Here is a 24,020-nt window from a genome sequence, read left to right on the forward strand (position 1 = left end):
CATATGGTTTCACTTATTTGTGGAACCTAAGGAATAGCATGGAGGACATTAGGAGAAGGAAAGGAAAAATGAAGTGGGGGGATTGGAGGGGGAAATGAAACATGAAAAACTATGGACTCCAAGAAACAAACTGAGGGTTTTAAAGATGAGAAGGATGTGGGGATGGGTGAGCCTGGTGATGGGTATTAAGGAGGGCACATATTGCATGGGGCACTGGGTGTTTTACACAAACAATGAATCATGGAACACTACTTCAAAAACTAATGATGTATTGTATGGTAACTAACATAACATAATTTTTAAAAAAAGGAGGGGGACAATACCTAACATTCAATCTTTGCTAGGTTCTTGTTTACCTCCTTTTAAGAGTAAGCTCATTAGTGGTTTTTTGTTTGTTTGTTTGTTTTTTCTGTCTCAACTAAAAGAAGAAAAATAATACACATTATTTTGAAAACTTTTTAAACAGTGTACAAACGTTAGTCAAGTCCACAATGTCTCATCTCTTCTTCCTCCTAACATGGCTAAGTTGAAAAACCCTTTATCTGGGAAAAGATCATTCTCCTGCCACCTTGTGTAAGATTTTGGCTTTAGCTTAGATTATCCTTTCTTTCCTTTTCTGAAAATAAGTTGAAAATATTAATAGCCTCAGTTTCTTCTTCCAAAATATGACTGCTTCTTTACCAGGTGCAAAAGCAACCCATTTTGACCATAGTAAACAGCTTGGACCTACTTTTTTGGCTCACAGTTTTAGTGAGACAAGTGGAGTGAAGATGACACACCATTTCCAAATGTATTAATAATTGGTAAACCATACTTCTAAATTGAAGTTTTGTTGCCATTAAAGTATGACCAGCCTCGCTATAATTACAGAGGTAAATTCTATATATTTACTATATTTGAAATTACCATATAATACCAAAAAAATTATGATTATGTGAAAAGTCTGTAATATTAAGAATGTGACTTTGAAATTATTGCACATCTAAATGAAATTTCCCATTTTATAATCTTGTATAAGCTTCCGTTGTCATTTCCTATTTAAAATCTATTAGAAGGCACTCTTATTTTCCCTTAAGTGGGAATTCAAATGTGGAGCAAATTCATCCCAAAGGAACTGATTCTATATTCCACTGAAGACCACGTGGCTTCCATGTGGCATTTTGCCTCTTCCATATTGTTCATCTCCTACAACAAATGGGGGTATGCTCTTTAGTAAACTAATTCAACTCAATTAGAGGCATTGTCTTCAAGGGATAACATCATAGAGACTAGAATCAGAATCATACTTTTGGGAAAATTGGGCCCAGGTTTTTTGTTTTGTTTTGTTTTGTTTTAAGATTTTATTTATTTATTTGACAGACAGAGACCACAAGTAGGCAGAGAGGCAGAGGGGCGGGGAAGCAGACTCCCTGCTGAACAGAGAGCCTGATGCAGAGCTCGATCCCAGGACCCTGAGATCATGGCCTGAGCCGAAGGCAGAGGCTTAACCCACTGAGCTACCCAGGCGCCCCGTGGGCCCAGGTTTTGATGGCTTCTTTTCTCAATCTTATAAAACCTATTTGAACTCTACTGGATGCCAGAACTGCTCAAAATATTTGGTCCCTTGTAATTTTAACCTTCCAGTATTCAATGCACCTGATCCATGTAATATCCTATAGTATTTTTGTCAAATGAAGGCTCTCAAAGTGTGTTTCTTGGGAGTCACTTTTCAATTGGTTGCTTACATTTCTGCATTTATTATTTGTTCTAGACCATCCTTTGAAGATGGTTGTATTGAATAGACTTGGAAGACAGAAATAGTATCTTTTTTTTTTAACTTAACCTGTTGTGTTTGCAAATATTATCTGCCTCTGTTTTGATTCTTCTTATGGGAACTGAGGCTCAGAACTTATATATAACTCCCACCCCTACACACACACACACACACACACACACACACACAAACACACACACACACAAATACTGTTAATATTCTGGTACCTCTATTGCTGTGAATAATAAACTATATTATTTCTGAACCATGAGTCTGCGTCTTCTATCAACACCCAAGAAACCACGGCAGACTCATACACCAGCTTTCAAATAAGGGAAAATAATCTCAGATGCTTTATATTTTTTGATAGTGTTACCTACTTCTGAACATATGACTGAACACATATAAAGCTGGAGCCATGACCATTTAGAGCTTCTTCTGTGGAAGAACTATGCATTCACTAGTAAACAAAAGTAGTTTCATCTTTTTTTTTTCCCTCCTGGACACCATTTCCTCTCTCACACTGTTGCTCAAATTGGATGGAGTCTAAGGTCCTTTGAGGAAATTTTTGTTTAATGACTCAAAATAAAATAGGAAGAGTCTAAAGTGCTAAAAATAATTCTAGATAAAAGGTATAAGATCATGCCAGAAAGGATAGTAATTTTATCTAACAACTGCCTGTTCACCCCTTATTTGTTCATTAACTAATCTCCAAATTCCTGACTAAATCCCTTTTGTAAGCCAGAATGTGAGCTAAAAACTGGGATTTCAAAAAAGTTTTCATTTGAAATCCAGTTAGTTAACATATATGGTTGTAATAGTTTCATGTGTACAATATAACATATAGCACTCAGTTCTCATCATGACAAGTGCTCTAATTAACCCCCATCACTTATTTAATCCATCACTCCTTTCAGATCCCCTCAAGTAACCATCAGTTTGCTCTCCATAATGAAATGTCTGTTTCTTGCTTTGTTTCTCTTTCTATGTCTTATTATTTTCCCCTTTGCTTGTTTGTTTTGTTTCTTTTATTCCATATATGAGTAAAGGTATTTGTCTTTCTCTGACTGACTTATTTCACTTTTAGCATTATACTGTCTAGTTCCATGCATGTTATTGCAAATGGCAAGATTTCAGTCTTTTTTATGGCAGAATAATATTCCATTGTATATACATACCACTTATTCTTTATTTATTCATCAAATGATGGATACTTGGGCTCTTTCCATATCTTAGCTTTACAAATAATGCTGCTATAAACATAGGGGTGCTGGCATCCCTTTGAATAATTTTTCTTATATTCATTGGATAAATACACACCAACAGGATTATTGGATCACAAAGGACTTCTATTTTTAAATTTTATGGAAATTCCATACTGTTTTCAAATATGGCTGTATCAGTTTGCATCACCACCAGCAGTTCACAATTGTTACTTTTTCCTTTTTTTTTAAGATTTTATTCATTTGGCAGAGAGAGATCACAAGTAGAGAGAGAGGAGGGAGCAGGCTCCATGCCTGGCAGAGAGCCCGATGTGGGACTTGATCCCAGGACCCTGAGATCATGACCTGAGCTGAAGGCAGAGGCTTAACCCACTGGGCCACCCAGGCAGCCCCCACAAGTGTTACTTTTTAACATCCTCTCCAACACCTTTTGTTTCTTGTAGTGTTGATTTTAGCCATTTTGAGAGGTGTGAGGTGGTATCGCTTTCTAATTTGGCTTTGCAATTTCCTGATGATACATGATGATGGACATCATTTCATGTATCTACTGAACATTTGAATGTGTTCTTTGGGGAAACACTTGTTCATGTCTTCTATCCATGTTTTTATTGGATTATTTGTTTTTGGATGTTGACTAAAAACTGGATATTAAGTAACACACAAGACAGGTTTCCTTGAGCTTAAATTTTATTTGCATGAGTATCATTAACAAGAAAAAATATGCATATGTGTATGTACAAGTGTGTTTTCGTATACATCTATCTATCTATCCTCTATCCCCTGTCTTCTAATTGTGCTAAATCCTGTAAGGTGGGGAATGGGATAGTCTGAAGAAATATGCTGCTGGATATGTTGGGTAAGCAAATTTAATTGCACTCAGATGCATTGGATATAAGTGAATCACTCAAATGAGTTATTTAATATTATATAGAAACAAATTAAAATTTTATGTAGTTGAAAATAATAGGTAGTTAAAATAATTTTTGTTGTTTGTTGTTTTTGTGTCTTTTTTTGATTATATATACTATGGTGTGAATGTTTATGTCTCCCAAAATCATATTATGAAATCTAACTCTGGAAGTGACAGTATTAAAACATAGGGGCATTTGGGAGGTGATTAGGTCAAAGGTGGGATTACAGTCTTTTTAAAGGAGACCCCAGAGTGTTCTCTTGATTCATTCATCATGTACGTTTACAGTGAGAAGATAGCCATCTATGAGGAAGTGGGCTCTCCCTGGATCTGCCCATTCCTTAATCTTGAACTTCTCAGTTCTAGAACTGTGAGAAATAAATTCCTGTTCTTTATAAGCTATTCAGTCTATATCATGTCCGTTATAGCAGCCTGCATGCAGAAGGACACTATGACCTAAAACGAGAGCAATAAATATAAAGTTTCAGTAAAGTCAGTTGGTACAATGTTTTTTTACTTAGAGAAGACATGCTGCTTCATGTTAAACCTTGATATTGTATATGTTTCTTGAAGGGCCACTTCTTACTCCTTTGTGTGTTTTCCACAAAGTCCAGGATGATGCCTTACATAAAGGTAATATTTTATAAATACTGTTGGAAATATATACTTCTCGAAAATCTTATTTTGCGTACAGATTACTTGGATCTACTTTGCCTTGTGTAGAATATTTGAAATATATTAAGAACAGAATGTCTCTCTAAATAACATTTAGAATCATCATTAGTTTATGACTCCTGACTCATTTGTTTATGCAGTGATAATTACTGCAAGAACACTGAAGTTTGTAATATAATTTTTGAATTAATCACCAAACTAGTTTATTATAACTTATGAAAAAATAATTTCTCATGTTGGTTTAATTCTGCTCTTATGTTATGGTCATGACATTTTCATTAAAATAAAGTAGAAATTAGAAGTAAATAATAAATGAAAAATAAAAAATAATAAATAAAAAATAAAAGTAAAACTCTTGTGAAATGTTAAACTTTTCTTACTTATTTTGTTTTGCTTTTCCTATACCATACTGTCAAAGCTGTATTTTGCAGATAGATACAATTTTCTAGTTGCTAGGTTTGTTACTTTTGCTAAAATTTTCAAAGTATAAGAAGTTGAATAGTCAGGGATTGTTTATTAAACTCCTTATCTACACATATAAAAATAAAACAATGATGGTGACCTGGGTATTTCTAAAATTGTATTCTGTTTTTCCATATTATGTTTTACAATGTAATTAATAAAATTCTGCATATATTAACACCCATCCCCTTCTATCTCATCTGTATGTCCATTACAGAGCATGTATGATTTCTATTCATTGCTATGTTGTGGTGAAGAGATTGTCTGAAGTAGTCCTATATTTATGCAGGAAGATCTTAAGCTACGGTGCTCTTGTTTATTTGCTTGTTCGTGATCAGTATGTCTGAAAGATGGTAACTATTGCATCAGGTATGACGATTAAAAAATATTATTGGTGCCTGATACACTGTGATGAAATAGGTAAGTCGATTCATAATTTGTTAATTAAATTAGAAAAAAATTCCTTTGGATTTGCCATTTATTAAGAGTTTTTTTTTTTTTAACAAATTCCTTGGGATGTTTTTTGTGTAATATATATCACATGCCTCAACCTTTAAATTTGAATGTAGAAAAGAGTTATCAGAATGAGCCTAGAAAATATTGTTATGAAATATTTGTGTTCTGTTATATTATGTTAACTTAGGAAATAATGGTAGTTATTTTTATTAGCATTTCCAACTTTCCACATGCCCTTACAGATGAGATATCATGGTTTTCCTATTCTTTTTATCGTGGTTGTTATATTCTTCATGATCAATAACAATCAATGAAAATTCGTAACATTAATTTGCTTTGGGAAAGTGATATTTTAGCAAGAATCCATGACCAAAAATTTTAGCTGTTGTTCTTCCAGGAGATGAGACTATCAATGTTCCCGAAATTTCAAGAAATAGAACTTATTAATTGTATTGGTTGATGTTTATAGTCTCTGAACTTAGAGGTGCATAATTCAATTTAAAATTTATTTTGGGGGCGCCTGGGTGGCTCAGTGGGTTAAAGCCTCTGCCTTTGGCTCAGGTCATGATCCCAGGGTCCTGGGATCGAGCCCCGCATCGGGCTCTCTGCCTAGCAGGGAGCCTGCTTCCTCTTCCCTCTCTCTCTGCCTGCCTCTCTGCCTACTTGTGATCTCTATAAGTCAAATAAAATAAATAAAATCTTTTAAAAAAATGGAGTGGACCTTAGGGGTGTGCTTATCTGAAATTGAGGAACATTATAAAAAAAATAAAAAATAAAATTTATTTTGAATTGAAAACAAGATCTTACTGAAGTTTAGGCATCCCACTTTATACCAGGCCTCTAGTACATTCTAAATTATTTATAGAAAATATCATAAACATGAATGTCACTTTTCCTATTGCATTTATACTGAAACTGCAATGACTCAAAGATGTCAGATCTGAAAAGCACTACCTTTCTATAATTTCTGTTTCCTAGGAGGAATGGATATACCATTTTAGCACAATTATCCAACAGTATTCAAAACCACCATGAATTTTAAAACATAGTTATTACACCCTAAAAATCAAGTATGAAAATATATAAACAACCAAATCTCTATCTGTAAATGAAATACTCTCACACAGACGGGTTTTAAAACTTTCTAACTTAAGGAATTTGATAGCACAGACTCAGGGTAGTAGTTTTAGTGCCTACAGTATACTTTCAGGGAGAGAGTAATGTAGGCTCTGAGTCACTTTCTGCCTAGAGATGACCTTATAGTGGTTCTGCCATTGTTTGTTTGTTTGTTTTTGAAAATACGTTCCTGGGCGTCATTCAGAAAATGCAGAGTTTGGCAATCTATATAAATTAAGGATGATCTTTTTGAATGTTTGTCTTTCACTACATCAAATTAACATAATTGGACAGAAATTCCACTAAATTAAGCATTGTTAGGAAACGTGTAAATTGGAGCTGCTCAAATTAGTTGCTCTTTGAACTATGTGCTGTTGGTTCAGGATTAGATAAGGAGTTTGAAGGAAAACCTAAATCATTGCTTCCTTTTTTGAGAGAGTCTTAGCATATTTTCTTAAAATTAGCTGAAATAAACAATGTGTTTAGTCGCAAAGTGATTTGCATTTTTGCACAAACTCCCTATCTCCTTGAGAATTATAACAAATATTTCATGAACCATCATTGATCTTTACTTTGTGACACTGCTGTAAAATACATTCAGAGTTGCCCGTTAAAAGTGTTAGTGTTGAGATGAAATGTCATGCATTTTTCTTCACTTCCATGCAAATGAACACAGTAATTTATTAAGACACAATGAAGAAAAAAAAATTGACAATGAGTTCCAGATTTTAAAAATCACTTGCCATTCAATCCAAATTGTGAGTTTGATCGGTTACAGAACACTTTATAATGCACCCCCGGTAATTTTACAGAGATTATTTGTTTCTTACGAATTGTTTTTTTTTAAAGATTTTATTTATTTATTTGACAGAGAACACAAGTAGGCAGAGAGGCAGGCAGCGAGAGAGAGAGAGAAGCAGGCTCTGCACTGAGCAGAGAGCCTGATGCGGGGCTCGATCCCAGGGTCCTGGTATCATGACCTGGGCCGAAGGCAGAGGCTTTAACCCGCTGAGCCACCCAGGCGCCCAGTTTCTTACCAATTCTTTTTTTTTTTTTTTTAAATATTTTATTTATTTATCTGACAGAGAGAGACCACAAGTAGGCAGAGAGGCAGGCAGAGAGAGAGAGGAGGAAGCAGGCTCCCTGCTGCGCAGAAAGCCTGATGTGGGGCTCGATCCCAGGACCCTGAGATCATGACCTGAGCCGAAGGCAGCGGCTTAACCCACTGAGCCACCCAGGTGCCCCCATTTCTTACCAATTCTTGATTATTCTGTCTTGCAAAGCAGAGAAAGCTAACTAATTTAAAATAAACTTCCGTTAATTTTGATTGTTATAAACTTAAAATTGATTAATTTCCATATACAGAGTTGAAAATGTTCACAATTTACATTAAATATATATTCTGTGTATACCCTGGAAAAATTATACTGAAAATTGAAATTAAAATGATGTTGTATATAGCTGCAAGAAGCTGCCTGTCCCATTTCAACTTACTATATAAGTTGTGTCAGGTAATTTATAAAATCCCTACTGCATTACACGTCTATTTTTTGTTGGAATGGGTAGTAATGTTTCTTCTTATTTCTAAATCAGAGTTGGTCTATGAGTGCATCTGCAACTGTATTTTTCCTAAGTGGCTTCATGGTCTTGAACTGAGAAAGCTCAGAACATTAAACATCAAAATAATATATTTGGACATAATTAGACATCAAGGAAATGCAATTAAAATGACACTGAGATATCACTACACACTTACCAGAATGGCTAAAATAAAATATAATGACAAGACCAAAAGAAAAAAATATACCATTTGATGATACACAATGGCAAGTTGTACCATCACTTAACCATCTCAGACTAGTGTAGTGTTAAATTTGTTTTTCTAAGCAATGTTTTGGGTCACTTACCACTTTTCAAGGATATAAAGTGCTACCATTTTACTTAAAACTGTGAAATTTGGTCAGATTTAAATTTCAATTTATGTAAAAACATTCTGTAAACTGTGTTAAACTTTGACATTTGTTCCCTCTGTTCAGTGAATAACACTATATCATATTCTGAAAAATACGCTAATTTTCATTTTGAAAAATATCCCTTTTTCCTCTTATGGTAATTATTAATATGAATTAATAGTAGAATTTGATATGGTTCCATATGCCCATAAATACTTTATTGTATATTATCAAATGTAATAATGAATATAATGTACTTCTTTGGACAATTTTTAAAGACCAGTCTACTCTTAAAACAAAAAAATGGAGATGCACTCCTTTAGTTCACACAAATTATATTTTATTATATATAACCTCAGATAAATTTCAACAAATCATAATTTATTAAAATTGTGTCTACTTAAAAATCTCATAGAAGAGTAAAACCATCAAAAATAAAAATAAACACACACAACACACACACATCACCCATGTATTGGCAAATTACAATTGCTGTAACAATACATTAGGCATTCCAGAGTTAAGGGCTATCAAAATTTCCATCAGTGACAAAAAGATTTGTATGCAAATGGACTGATTTTCCAGAATCCAAGAAAAAGTCTCCTAGGGTTTATTTAAAGATAAATATTTGAACAAATACTTCTTAAATTTAGGAAATTCAGAACATACGATTAAAGAATATTTGCAGTGCAGACTATATTCAATCCTTCCTTCAAAATGTGCCTTTGAGTACATAATTCTGTTTTCTCTATCTAAATTGAGCTGTCCTCCAAGGAAGTTTTCTAAAATGTGTGTCTCTGTGTGATAAATGTTCTAAGACCTAACATGCTTCATTGTATTTTTACTGTGCGCTCAAATTTAATCAATAATTTGGCTTGATGTATAATATCTAGTTTCAAATATCATTTCCATCTATACAAACACACAGTTGTCTCCTTTATATGCTATTACTATTGAGAATTCTGCTGTCAGTATTATTCTTGTATATTTTAGGTGATCTGTTCTTCTCTTGGGCATCATTTATGCTCTTCTCTGTTTTTGATATTCTTAAAACTCACCATAATGTATATGAGTGGTTTTGTGTGTGTGTGGTTTTTGTTTTGTTTTCTTTCTGATTTCTCATGTTTGGCATCATTTTAAGTCTGCTATCTTTTATCATTCTTTAATTCTCCAAAATTCATCTCAGTACTTATTTAAATATTTTCTTTATTTTTTTTTCTCTTCTGCTGCATTTGGGCAGAAGTCATTAATTTGTTTGTTTGTTTGTTTTTCCCAACACATTTATTCATTTTACAGCTATATTCATCTTAGTCTCCATTTATTGTATTCTTTATTTCAACAATTTTTACTTAATTTATATTCACAGTATAGTATCTTTTCTTTGTATATGTATATCATTATTTTATCATATACTTTTAAGCTATTTTTAAAAATATTTTATTTATTTATTTGACAGTGAGAGATCACAAGTAGGCAGAGAGGCGGGCAGAAGAGAGAGGAAGGGAAGCAGGCTACCTGCTGAGCAGAAAGCCTGATGTGGGGCTTGATCCCAGGAGCCTGAGATCATGACCTGAACCGAAGGCTGTGGCTTAACCCACTGAGCCACCCAGGCGCCCCTTTTAAACTATTTTTTAAAAGTACAGTCATTCTTTTTTTTTAAGATTTTATTTCTTTATTTATTTGACAGAGAGAGATCACAAGTAAACGGAGGGCAGGCAGAGAGAGAGAGAGAGAGGGAAGCTGACTCCCTGCTGAGCAGAGTGCCTGATGCAGGACTTGATCCCATAACCCTGAGATCATGAACTGAGCTGAAGGCAGTGGCTTAATCCACTGCGCCACCTAGGTGCCCCTAAGCTATTTTTTAAATTCCTGTTCCAATAACACTTGGATTGCCATATAAAGTTAACCACATCATCTTTTTTAGGTAAGTAATTGTACTTTTTATGTGCATAGATATTTTGGTACATGAGTTCAGCTCCTCTTCGGACCATCAAATCTCTATAAACATCTGGGTATGCTAGGATTTTCTAAGCCACAATAAAATACATTGAAACCTGGTAGCTTAATTATAATAATGTTTTCTTTCTCAATCATTCACAATAGTATTACATTCTGAGTAGCTTCCTTCTATTTTGCAGCTATAGTGTTTGGAAAAACTTGAATTGTGATATCACTGTGATAATGTGAATTAGTCAGGGTTTTTCAGAGAATTGGGAAGAGAAAAAAAGGAAGATATTCTCCAGGGCCAACTCTAGAAGTGACTATTAAAACATCTGTCCAAATTCAATGGAACAAAACTCAGAAATGCCATCTCCAGTGAAATACAAAGAAGATTATATATAGTTCTGGGCACACATATCTCATTTGACCCAATGATGTACATCAATGAAAGACTGAAGGCCAATCACCACTCCATGGGAGAATTTAAAAATAAATTTACTAATGAGGCCAAGAATTCAGAATCACAAATACTTCAGAACTAATAATAACTGCCTTCATTTGATGTTATTCTATAAGATAAATCCTATGATCAAGTTTCAATTTTAAATTCTTACAATTTTAAATTCTTAAATCCTTATGAAGAAGCATCATTTGGAGGGAGCAGTTTTCATAATTTATCATCCATCAGCCTTTTTTTTTAAGATTTTATTTATTTATTGGACACAGAGATAGAGAAAGAGAGAGAGAGAGAGATCACAAGTAAGCAGAGGGACAGGCAAGCAGGGAGGGAAGCAGGCTTCCTTTTGAGCAGAGCCCGATGTGGGGCTGGATCCCAGGACCCAGAGACCATGACTTGAGATGAAGGCAGAGGCTTAACCCATCACCCACGTGATGAGAGAGCCACTCAGGTGCCCCTCATCCATCAGTCTTAATTGATTGGAGGAAAATGTGTGGAGGAATAATGCCTTAGGGAGCTAATCTCTCTAAAGAATTTTCAAGTCTTTACCCCTTCAAGGTTTTTGTACAGTTCTGATAGCCTCTAAACATCCAGCTGATTTCTACAGTGACAGGCCTGTTAAAACCTGTCTTCAAACTAGGAATAGAGCTTGAAACATACCAGTCAAGAGCAACTTTGAGTCTTTTAAGGAATTTATCATCATTTCTTTGTTTTTGGTTAATATCTGAAATAGTTCCATATTATACTTGCATAATTTCTCCAGAGCTGACTTTGAAGGAGGCATTCAGTTCCAGCTAGTTCCATATTTTGGCAAGAACTATAATTCTATATAAAAAAAACATATTTTAGGGCGCCTGGGTGGCTCAGTGGGTTAAAATCTCTGCCTTCGGCTCAGGTCATGATTCCAGGTTCCTGGGATTGAGTCCCACAGTGGGCTCTCTTCTCAGCAGGGAGCCTACTTCCATTCCTCTCTCTCTGGCTGCCTCTCTGCCTTCCTGTGATCTCTGTCAAGTAAATAAATAAAATTTTTTTAAAAACATATTTTATACCAGTTATTCATGTTTATTAACTAAGATATCACAATACAAATAATACAAACACTTGCTCTTTATTAATACCTTCAACCAAGATAAAAAAAAATGTCATATTTTCTCCAAAAATTTTATATCATCTGATAGGTCAGATATATATAAAATTACATTTAAAGTTTTAAAAATATCTGCAAATATTTTCATTTAAATGCAAATTTGAAAAAAAATCTACTTTTCCAAACACGACTATTTATCCTATTTTTTTTTGAATTTTGTCGACAACTGATAAAATGTTTAGCGAGACTATAAATGTTAGATCGAAAAAAATAATTAATACATGTAGGTTCAAATTATTATGTTCCATTAAAAATGATTTCGTCTTTGATGAACATCTGTTTGGTAATATGTTGTATCCAGATATAGTAAATTAATGATATATATAAAATTATAGGGAAATGACACCTTCCGTTCCATTATGAGTAGCGCTTTTAAAATGCTATTTGACACAACCTGTCATCTTGTCATTATGTAGCATTATGTAGCATTTAAAAAATGTATACTCTTCACTTCGAAGTCTTTTAGAAATCTAAAATATGACTTTCTATGGTTTGTGTTTCCATATTCCTTTATTGCCAGTTTGAACAAAACCACATGCTTTGATTCAAAGGTAATAAATTCCTCTTATTTGGAAAAATGATGTTTATTTTTGTTCTCTCACCCTTCGCAGGTGGTTTCATTTTAGCACACTTCAGAGTTATAATGTCATGTTTATTAAAAACATTTATTATGATCTACATAGATGAATGAAACTTTTATTTTATTAAATTATTTGCCAAAAAGTCTGTTATTTTTAAAAAATGTATTTCCTTTGAAGGGTTATTTTAGAGCATTCAGAGAGGATCTAGGAGTGTGGTATTATGCAGTTTTTAAGTAGGTATGAAATGGTTATTTATATGATTGTTTCTTTAAGGCTTATGTATATTGTCCATTATATGCTATATAATATTTTGAAAGTAAATTTAAGGTATGTTTTACGTAGTTTATTTTTTGGAAAAAATTATTGAAATGACTTATGAAATTCAGTATACTCTCAACATTAATTTATTCTGAAATTTAACAATTGTCTATTGAACCTATTATATGGCAGATATTACTTCAGACTACACTGGTAAATGAAATACTTGTCTTTGTAGAACTTTTATTTTCATGGGTGAGACAATTAAAAGCTATAAACCTTAATAAAAATTGCATAGTGCATTCAAAAATGATGAGTACAATGGGGAAAAAGAAAAATTCGATCAGGGTGAGAAAAATCAAGGTTGCTAGGCAGGGGATGGGGAGTTAAAATTTTTAATAGGAAGATCAGGGTAGTTACAATGAAGCTGACAATTGAACAAAGGTATGGAAAGGTGATGAATTTGCCCAGAACTATCAGCAATATGGTCACTCCAGACAAAGGAATTGGCTATCTTGAAGGCCATAAGGTTGGATCATGCCTGGCATATCTGAGGAATAGCAAGGAGGCCACTGTGAGTGACTGAAGAGTAGCAGGGAAAGAGGTCACAGAGGTTAAATGAGTGGCTAGATCATGTAAAAGCTTAGAAGTCTTTATAAAACTCTGGCTTTTATATTTGGAAACTTACTGTGTGATAGAATTTATGCTAATAACTGAGAGTTCAAATGTCCATAAAATTTCAAGGATTCTTATTCTATTAATACAGAATAAAGAAAAAGAGTTCATATTTTCACATGATGTAACAAATGCTCGGAGATCCAAGTGTAGGAAGCTATGGGAGCACAGAAGAAGGCACTAACATCACACCAATATATTTGATGACTGTGACTATATATAAATTTGTATTTTCTAGATTTTTTTTAGTCATGGAATCACACTGTATATACTATTCATTGCCTCGCTTTTCTTTTCTCAGCATCATTACTTTGAGAATCTCCAATTCTAAATAGTTCATTTTGATGTTGAATAGTAATTTCTTGAATGAATAGATCATAATTTGTCTTTGCTCTATTGATGGACATTGATGAACATTTCCACTGTTTTCAATTCTTAAAGCTGCTATGAAATTCATATACAAGTCCTTGTATGAACATAGGGTTTGTTTCTCTTGGTTAAATGCCTAGAAGTAAAATGGCTATTTGTGTAACTGCAACATATTTTGCATTTAAAAAAATTTTCAAACTATTTTCCAAAGTGGTGGTATCATGATATATGCCAACAACAGTTTAGATTTTTTGTTGCTTCCCAATCTAGCTCAGACGAAGTACAATTAGCCTTTATAATTTTAGCCATTCTAATAGATATGTAAGCATGTCTCATTATGATTTTAATTTGTATTTCTTTAATGTCTAAATGTTGAGAAATTTGTCATGTGCTTATAAGCCATCCATATCCTTTTGTTGACATGTCTCTTCAATAATTTTCTTCACATGTAAATTTGGATACTCTGTTTGGTTATTAGTAAGGTTTTTTATATTTATTCATTTTTTAATAATCAGAGTAGATGTCCATTATCAATATATAATTTGCAAATCCCTTCTCCATCTTTACGGTTTCTCAATGGAGCTTTGATAGCTGTGTCTTTCAAGAAATATGCTACTTCTTTCCTGGTACATGGAGATATGACTAGAACATTATCAATGTTGACCTTTGCAAAGAAAATCATGGCTTAAGATATGGGTAGTCTGCGGTTGTTGGGAGTGTTCTGTAATACCAAGCATATCTAGTTAGTTGATAATTTTGTTCAAGTCTTACATATCTTACCAATTTGATGACCATTTGTTTATATAATCTTAAAATAGGGGTGTTGAAATTTTTTTCCATTTCTCTACTAAGGTAGAAGTTATGACTTTTGTTCTTAGTTTTTCCCTATATATCCCCAAATCTGTTATTAAGTATTAAAAGTCAAGAAATATTATACTTCCTGATGAATTCATCCTTTTACTCTTCTGTAATTTTGACTTGATCTTTATGTCTGCTAATGAAATTTGCTTTAAAATCACTTTTCATTATCTTGATATAACCACCAAAGTTATAGTGTGATAAGTGTTAATATAGCATATTTTTTATTTTACTTTTTAAAGCACTTCTATATTTAATCCTGACAAAGAAACAAAACAGCTTTTTAACTCTGGAAGCATCTTTCTAAATTATCTTTTTTTTTAAATAAAGCAGTAGCAATTTTTGTTAAGGGACCTAAACTGAAAGAAGGTTTAGAAATTTATTTATTTATTTATTTATTTATTTAGTAAAAGATTTTATTTTGTTTATTGACAGCAAGAGAGAGAGAGAGAGAGAGAGAGAAGAAGAAGAAGAAGCACACAAGCATGGGGAATCACGTGCAAAGGGAGAGGAAGAAGCAAGCTCCTTGGGATGCAAATAGTCCCATGCAGGGCTGGATCACTGTACACTGGGATCATGACCTCAGCCAAAGGCAAACATCTGCTTAAATAACTGAGTCATCCAGGCACCCCTAGAAAATTAAAAAAAAAAAAGACCTTTTAAAAACATTTTGTTTCTTTCTTGTATTTTTTTAATATTTTATTTATTTCACAGACAGAGAGACAGGAAGAGGAACTATAAGCAGGGCAGAGGGAAAAGGAGAAGCAGGTTTCCCACTGAGCAGAGAGCCTGATGTGGGGCTCCATCCCAGGACCCTGGGATCATGACCTGAAAAGAAGGGACACTTATGGAGGAAACCACCCAGACACATCTTTTCTTTGTTTTTAATATATGGCAACTGAGGCTTCCCAGCCACGAGGAGCATATTACCCATTGATTAAATCTTTGATAACAACCTATTTAAAAAGGTGTGTAAATATATACTTACTCAGATTTATACACGTTGTGTTTTCTTCATAGTTTGGGGCTGGACCCCATGGCCACAACACTGCTTCCAGTCTTTGCCTTCCCATCTTTTGATACCAGGTATTTGGTCAGCAAAGCAAATTAGCATCAAAATTAATAAGCCCTTGGCACCATACCTCTTGAGCAGGGGTTGCTCTTAGCCAAGGCCCAGAGCTGTTGACCTCCCCTCGCTAGTGCTATAGCCCCAAGGACTAGGTCCCTGCCACCAGAACTCAGTCTTACATGTTATTCTAAGCAGACAAAAACAAAACAGGAAAGCTCCGGCATCTTTCACTGGCATGCCTCATCTCCAACTCCCTCGACGTCCAAGCAGTACCAGATGACAGGGAGGGGTCTTGGTCCAACATATGGGAGGGAAGGAAGTAGCCACGAGCAAGTACCTGCCTCTCTGTTCCTTTCTTTCATGAGCAGGTTGTAAGGAGGAGGAAGAGGAAGGGGAAGAGAGGTGAACTTCAAGGGGTGAAGGCCTCAGGTAGGCAGCTGGCTCCTGCCAGTAGGAAAGGGACAAAGGAGAAGGCCTTGAGTCTTTCAGGGAGGGTGGGGGGTAAGGGTAACAGCTTATGACGGAATCTGGACAGGAGTAATAGGGATACTAGCCATTTGAGTCCACAATTGGCAAGCTGGGCTGGGTGTCAGGGCAGATAGGCCTCCCTGGGCAACGGCACATGAGAGAAGGTGGAATTCTTCTCTGAGGAGCACGTGGATCTTTGGGTGTTGGGAAAGCATAGACAGTATTGTTCCAGGGCCAAGTACAGGTCCGTGTACTCCTGGTTGGAGGTCAAGGCCACAGTATGATCCAGGTCTTCTACCAGCAGCTTGAAGGGACCACATGCCAGCCACCCCTCATTATTGTGTATAACTCTCTGGTGCACTTATTGGCTTATCCATCAAATGACTCCTTCAGCAGCTTGAAAACCACCTCCACAGGCACTCCAGGATATGGGAGGCTCCCAGATTGAAAATTTTGCACAGGATCACCCCAAAAGACCAGAAGTCACTCTGGTGGATGTAGATCTGGTCAAAAATGGCCTTAGGGACCATCCACTTCACAGGCAGTCCACTGTTGGTTGTCTTTTTATAGTAACTGATGTGGTGATATCTCTGGCAAGGCTGAAGTCTGAGATCTTCATCATGTTGTCCTTTGTCACCAGCACTTCCCTGGTGGCCAGGTCTTGGTGTATGCACTTCTTGGAGGCAAGGTACTCCATGCCTCAGGCTACCTGGTAGGCACAGGATATCAGGTCATTGGAGGACAGTTGCTCTGCTGCATTGTGGCTGATATTGTAACAGTACTCCAGGTCAGGAGGCCTCTGGGCCTGCAGGTACTCCTGTATGTTGTCTTTGGAGGCATATTCCATGAGAGTGTACGAAGGACCGTCCTGTGTGCAGGACCCAGCAGGTTGATGGTGTCCTTGTGCTGTCCAATCATCTTCATCATCTCTATTTCTGAGATTAGGTTTGACAGGTCTTTCTCTGTTGCATCTGACTTCAACATCTTCACAGACACTTTAGTCAAATGGTTGGATTTGTCTTTGTCCAGCCCAATGGCCTCCTCCAACACCACCTGCCCAAAGTAGGCCTGTCTTAGGGGTCTGCCTAAACTGCCTACAACCAGCCTGCCTCAAGGCAGTTATGAACTCTAGATTATCCTCAAAATATTAACATTAAACCACAAGCTAAAAATTCTCTTCACTAGGTCTCTGTCGCAGGTCTAATTTTCTTATCTTTCATCATTTATCTTTTTCCTAATTCTTATTTTCAGTATAGTTTATTTTGCTTCCAGGTGTTTCCCCTGGTTTCTGTATGCTGTTTCATAGGGAAGAATTATCCTGTCCTAAAATTATTTCTTGAGCATTCATTACATCTCTCAGTTAAAATGGGTTCTTTTGTGGTATTGATTCATTTGAGTTTTCTCAAAATGGGAAGAATTTTCAAAATGGTGTTTTCCTCAAGGTTCAGAGTATGTCTTAGCCTCATCTTTACTCTTTTTGAAATTCACTTTTCAAATTCTTGTTCCTCTTTTTCTCTTTTTAAACTAAAATGTTTAATTTTTACTATTTTTTATTTGAGTATAGTTGATATTCAGTGTCACATTGGTTTCAGGTTTTCAATAGCTCCATACATTATTCTATGATCACTACAAATATAGCCACCATCTGTCACCATATAACACTATAATAATATCTCTGCACTGTCCCATATCTCTTTTTAAAATCTCTGATTTTTATGTTTTCTGTTATTCCAATTTTCGACCATCATTTTACTTGGTTACATTAATAAAATATGCCTGATTACACACTCTTTGCTGAACACCATAGCCTTTGATTTATAATAGTCTTCTTCTTCTTCTTCTTTTTTTAAATTAACATATAATGTATTATTTGCCCCAGGGGTACAGATCTGTGAATCGCCAGGTTTACACACTTCACAGCACTCACCACAGCACATACCCTCCCCAATGTTCATAACCCCACCACCCTCTCCCTACCCTCCCAGCCCCCCCGGCAACTCTCAGTTTGTTTTGTGAGATGAAGAGTCTCTTATGGTTTGTCTCCCTCCCGATCCCATCTTGTTTCATTTACTCTTTTCCTGTCCCCCAAACCCCCCACATTGCACCTCCTTTTCCTCATATCAGGGAGATCATATGATAGTGTCTTTCTCTGGTTGACTTATTTTGCTAAGCATAATACCCTCTAGTTCCATCCATGTCAACGCAAATGGCAAGATTTCATTTCTTTGATGGCTGCATTGTCTTCCATCGTATATATATATACATATATACCATTCATTTGTTGATGGACATCTAGGTTCTTTCCATAGTTTGGCTATTGTGGATATTACTGCTATAAACATTTGGTGCACGTGCCCCTTTGGATCATATAGCAGTCTTCTTTACCTCTATCAGAACCCCAGGAAGCTTTATTTATTTATTTACTCACATAAACAGATGATCCAACACAACGTTTTCTGATGTTCAAATGTATTATAATGTCTTACCGCTTAATACTATGCTTACTGCTCTCTTTCACTGTCTGACTAAATCCTCATCATCACTATGCCATTTAATGAGAAAGAACATTTGAACTCAGAGTTCTCTCCATATCAGGGAATGAAGACTCCACCCTTCTGTTTGTGCAGTTAAATAAATGTTGATATTGTCTGTCCTGCACATACCCCATCCTGTTCACCAGAATATTCACCATCAAAATATATACAAAATGAAAACCATACCTCACCACTTCTATTACCACCCAGCATGCTAAAAACACCATCATATGTTCCTGAATTATTGACTTGATTGATAACCCCACTTCCACACATACTGCACACCTTTCTCCCTGAAAATTTATTTTGGTACAGCAATTTAACCTAACAATCAAGTCAGATGATTTTATTCTGCTGTTGAAAGTCTTTTGGTATCTTCCCCTTTCATATTAAATAAAAACTGAAGGCGTTTCAATGTACTAGAAGGTCATACATCAATACGTTCTTCCTCTCTCCACCACTATGAACTCCTCATTGGCCTCCTTGCTTTTCCTCAAAAGTAACAGACAAGCTGTTCACACAAAGTCTATATACTTACTTGCTCTGCCTAGAGCAATCTTTTCCTTTAATATTTGTATAACACTCTCCTTCACTTCCTGGGTCTTTGTGCAAATAACATCTCCTAAATGAGATATAACCACCGAACACAAAATAAAATTAACTTTCATCCCAGCATTCTGCAATGGCTTTTACCTTTCTTGTATTTCTTTGTAACACTTATCACCATCAACCATCAATCATTATTCTATTACTGGTTTATTTTCTTATTTGAGACAGAGAGAGAGAGAGAATTGGGAGGGTGCGCAGAGGAAGAAGAAAACACCCCACTGCCTAGAAAGCCTGCTGGGGAGTTACATGCCAGGACCCTGAGATCATGACCCAAGCCAAAGGCAGTCACTCAATGGACTGAGCCACCGAGGTGCCCCTCTAATATTGGTTTATTTCACTATTATATTTCAAAAGAATGTAAGCTCTCTGTGGTCAGGTATTTTATATGTTTTATTAATTGAAGTATTCTCAGAAAGGTAGCTGGCAGATTGTAAGGGCTCACTAAACTGTATTTTGTTGTTATTATTGGGCTCCTTTATGGGCTTTACCTCTTACGCTAGAAGTCTATCCTTCAGATGTAAGCAATAAGAATAGAGCCCTGCTGCCTGTTCAAATGTGTAAAAAGCCTGTATTAAGTGGATATTTTAAAAGCTAAATGAATGGCTTAATAGTTGTATATAGGGGGAAAGGGAACATATTTTCCACAGTTCAGAAGTGGAGTTCTTTTATAGAATTCTTGTACAATCCTACACTATTGAATGATAATGGGCAGTTGTACATTACAATTATACAAACACTTTGGTAATTTATATCCTTTTTTTGTAATTCATGACTGGATCCTTTAATTCCTTAGGAGCATTATAGCATTTCAACTTTTCATGTTCAATAAACTTATTGGGGTTGCTACCTTTTTTATTCAAATGGAGAAATAGTCATGATTTAATCTAAATAAAGTGTTACTGATTGTGTTGTTTTCTAGAAATGAGTCGCACATGCTAGTTTAAAAGTTTTGTTAAATTCCCAAGTCTGTCACTGATAAAAGCCTTTTGTAGATTAGTAACTTGATCAAAACGGAAAAGTTATGTAACACCAATTGTTATACTATCTTTGTTTCCATCTTGCATTGTAATAACACCCATCGTAACTCTATTTAATACAAATCATTGCCAGATGGATTTCTGGCATTGATTGCATGATACGAAATCTAGTATAACTAAAAGTTTTTGGTTTTAGTAGCATATAAATCAATTTAGAAAAATATATGTATTTGAATATAAGATAAAGTTTTAAATTATTTGGCAATAGTAAACTAAACTTTTTTTTTGTAAATTTTTATTTTCTAAAATTTCATTGAGCTCTTTTGCAATAAGAAACAAGTTACAAAAAATTAAGGTTTATTTACCCCAATTCAGAATTATTAGGAATATAATCATAGAGGTTGACGTATTTAAAATATTGAACCCAAAATATTTTATTAGGTAAATTTATGATTGCTGAGCATTCACTGTTAAAATATACTAATACTATTTATAGACTGGTAGAAGCCTAAAATCAAATATTTATTAAATATTTATATCCATATCTTTTCATGGCTTGGTAATTCATTTCTCTAGCATTAAATAATATTCCATTGTTTGCCTATACTACACTTTATTTTTCTTTTCACCTATGGAAGGATATCTTGGTTGCTTCCAAGCTTTTGTCAGTTATGAATAAAACTATTATAGACATCTTTGTGGGTATAGATTTCATCTTCTTTGGATGAATACCAAGAACTGCTACTGCTGAATCATCTGGCAAGAATATGTTTAGTTTTGTAAGAAACTGCCAAGTTGTTTTGCATTCTTTATTCTCAATAGACATGGAAGAACATTCCTGTTGCTCCACATCCTCACCAACATTTTGTGTTCTGTTGTCAGTGCTCTGGCTTCTGGGTATGTACTGGTGTCTCTTTTTTGTTTTAATTTGCATTTTCCTGATGACATATGATGTGAAGCATCTTTTTATATGCTTATTTGCCATCTGTAATATTTTCTTTTGTGAGGTATCTGCTAAGGTCTTTGGCTCATTTTTAATCAGGTTTTTCCCCCATTGTTGAGTTTTAAGGGGTCTTTGTGTATTTTTGATTAACAGTCCTTTGCCAGATGTGTATTTTGCAAATTTTTTCTCATAGTCTGTGCTTTGTCTTTTCATTCTCTTGGCATTGTGTTTCACAGAGTAGACATTTTTAAATTAAGTGTTTGTGCTTTTGTAGCTAAAGTTATTGCCAAAACTAAGGTCATTTAAATTTTCTTCTATATTAGCTTCTACATGTTTCATGTTTAGGTTTATAATCCAATCTGAGTTAATTTTTGTGAAGAGTGTATGATATCTGCCCGGATTTATTTTATTTTATTATTTTATTTTATTTTATATTTTTACATTTAGTTTCACCATTACTCCAGAACCATTTGTTTAAAAGATTGTATTTTGCTCTCTTGTATTGCTTTTGCTTTTATATTAAATATAAAATATAATTGATAATATATATTCTGTTGCTTTAATCTAGTCTTTCTGTGGTGTTACAATATCTTGCTTAACAATTATCATTATGGTAAACTTTTTTTAAAGATTTTATTTATTTATTTTACAGAGAGAGAGATCAGAAATAGGCAGAGAGACAGACAGAGAGAGAGATGAGGAGAAGCAGGCTCCCTGCTGAGCAGAGAGCCCAGTGCGGGACTCGATCCCTGGCCCCTGGGATCATGACCTGAGCCGAAGGCAGAGGCTTAACCCACTGAGCCACCCAGGCGCCCCATCGTTATGGTAAACTTTGAAGTCAGTCCTCAGTCTTTGTTCTCCTTCAACACTATGTTGACTATTGTGAGTCTTTGCCTCTCCATATAAACTTTAAAATAAGTTTGTTAATATTAAAAAAAAGAACTTGCTGGAATGCATTAATTGTATAGATAAACTTGGAAACCAGTGACCTTTTGAGCTTAGCAGGAGATAGACCATGGACATCAGTTGTCACAGTGGTGCCTCTGGAAGAACCTATTGCAAATCCCTAGGCCAAATGAGACCTCAAGGATCTGAGAGAATGTCTAAGAAGTACTTGATACATCCCTTGGGTATGGTTTATTGAAGTGTCCACCTGTCTGAACGCTGGGGAATCTAGATAAGGGAGGGAAAATTAGTTATGATAAAACATATCAACAAACATCAATAAATTTTGTAAAACTAATTGTCATGGCTCATAAACAATATGACCAACAGAGGGACCAAAAAAAGGAAAGCATCAGTTATGTTTATTGTGAAATTTTTTATTCAAAATAAAGCAATGTGAGGGGAAGACACAATGAGAAAATTATCATTTTTTAAATGGTTAAACTTCTTAAAAAATGGAATAGGTTTTATATTCTAAGTAGTATTTGGAAAGTAAAACATTGGGGCGCCTGAGTGGCTCAGTGGGTTGGGCTGCTGCCTTCGGCCCGGGTCATGATCTCAGGGTCCTGGGATTGAGCCCCGCATTGGGCTCTCTGCTCCGCAGGGACCCTGATTCCCTCTCTCTCTCTGTCTCTCTCTCTCTGCCTGCCTCTCTGCCTACTTGTGATCTCTGTCTGTCAAATAAATAAATAAGATCTTTAAAAAAGAAAAGAAAAGTAAAGTAAAACATAAAAAATAAAATTTTAATTAAAAAATTATGTAATTTTAAAAAAGGTTAAAAATAGCAGAACCATTTTTCTTATAACTGGAAAATACATTGTATATATATCTATCAAAAATAACTTGTCATGGGGGCGCCTGGGTGGCTCAGTGGTTTAAAGCCTCTGACTTCGGCTCAGGTCATGATCCCAGGATCCTTGGATCAAGTCCCACATCGGGCTCTCAGCTCAGCAGGGAGCCTGCTTCCTCCTCTCTCTCTCTGCCTGAGTCTGCCTACTTGTGATCTCTGTCAAATAAATGAATAAAATATTTTATAAAAAAATTTTTAAAAAATAACTTGTCATGTCTGGAATCAGGAGCATATGGAAAAAAATAATATCTGAGGACAATACTTCTGCCATGTTTTGTGCCTTGTTAATATTTTTAAATAGTCAGGCAATTTTTAGCTTTATTGAAATACCTGCTAAGATACCAGCAGTGCCTTTTGGAGCCCTATGACTATAAAAATTAATTGCAAATATTCCAAATGTTTACTATGGTGTCACTATTTAGGGCCACCACCAAGTATGTTTCAGAAGTAAGCTTAACTGTTACTCTTCCATAAGGCAAAAGGGCATATATTCAGGAGTTCCATCTGCTGTAACAGGAGGTGAATCAAGTAATGATTTTTGTCTATAAAATAATTCACTTTTCAATCTAACATTCCTCATTCCACATTATAATAATAAAAACTAGGAGGAGACTAAAACAAACAAACAACTACAACTACAACAACCAGCTTTTCCTTCAGTGGAAAAGTAAATATAACCTTATGAGTAGCCTGAAATTTATTTTTAAATATTTTTAAGATAAACGTTTTTGTTAGAAAACCATATATTTTATATTACTAAGAGATAACAGGCAAAGTTTTATTAACTTCTAA

The sequence above is a fragment of the Mustela lutreola genome, chromosome 9 (assembly GCF_030435805.1).
Source record: "Mustela lutreola isolate mMusLut2 chromosome 9, mMusLut2.pri, whole genome shotgun sequence".
Taxonomy (NCBI): domain Eukaryota; kingdom Metazoa; phylum Chordata; class Mammalia; order Carnivora; family Mustelidae; genus Mustela; species Mustela lutreola.